Here is a 1,176-nt window from a genome sequence, read left to right on the forward strand (position 1 = left end):
GGGCTGTAACAAACGGCCACGGCTCGGGCTGAGCCGGAGGCGGGGGTGAGATCCCCGCCAAGGTCACCGGCAGTGCGAGCTGCCTGAAGCCAGCGCATCCTGCAGAGCTCCGGGCGAGCTGCAGGCAGGGCCCAGGGGAGCGCCGGCAGCCAGCAGGTTCCCCAGCAGCGCGGGGCCGATGGAGGCTGGATGCCGGCTCGGGGGCTCCGCTTCCCAGCGCTGCCAGGCGGATGTGGGCACGTGCCACGTTTTCTATGGGGCGTTTGATTCGAGGGCGCTGCGCGGGAGGGTGGCTGTGCTGTCCCCTGCACGGTGCCACACCGGCCCCAGGGCCGGCTGCCCGCACCACCCCGTAACCATGGTCCCCATCCAGCCCTTTATTCCGGAGGGGAAAAACGTCAGCAGGAAAGAAACAAAAAACAGAAAAAGGAAATTCACAGGAGCTGAGCGCTTAGCAAGTTCCCAGGGTGGTGGCAGCAGATAAGGCCACGTCTGAGGGCATGAGCTGCTCAGCTTTCCCCTCCACAGGTCCCTCCACGCTGAGGGCCGCAGCACGATGAAGGCAGGATGCAAGAACCTTGTGAGCATCCTACAATCAGTGACAGAGGCGTGAAAGGGCAGCCTGGCAGCAGAGCTCTGCTGTGACAGCCCTGCACAGCGCCGCCCAGCACAGGCAGCTCCGGGATGCAGGTGTCCCACGTCCTTCTCCCCACCTGTGGAAGCGGCTCTTTAGGGCTGGGGTCCTGAGCCCCCCGCAGAGCCATCCCGGGGTGCTGTTGGGGCTGTGGGGGGAGGCTGCCAGGCCTGGGATGAGGCACGGACGCAGCTCTCTCTGCTCGCTGCTCGGTGCAGTAACTCGGTGCAGCTGCACCAAGACGCCCCAAGGTCGCGCCCGCACGGAGCCGACCCCGAGAAGCCCACTGCAGGCGGCTCCGCGCAGGGAGCAGAGCTCAGAGCAGCCAGAGGGCAACGGCAGCGCCAGCCCCACACCGGCACCGCCGCACGGACGGGGGGAACCGTTCCCCCAGGTCTGCCAGAAGTAACCCGGGGGTTGGGAACGGCTGAAACGGATCCAAATGAGCCGGGATCGGTGATCCGGGAAGGGGGAGCCCCGTCCGCAGGAGCTGGGCGCTGGGGAACCCCCGCGGGCGGGATGCGGCTCTCGAAGATCCCACG

Source organism: Meleagris gallopavo, chromosome 29 (assembly GCF_000146605.3).
Source record: "Meleagris gallopavo isolate NT-WF06-2002-E0010 breed Aviagen turkey brand Nicholas breeding stock chromosome 29, Turkey_5.1, whole genome shotgun sequence".
NCBI classification, from domain to species: Eukaryota; Metazoa; Chordata; class Aves; order Galliformes; family Phasianidae; genus Meleagris; species Meleagris gallopavo.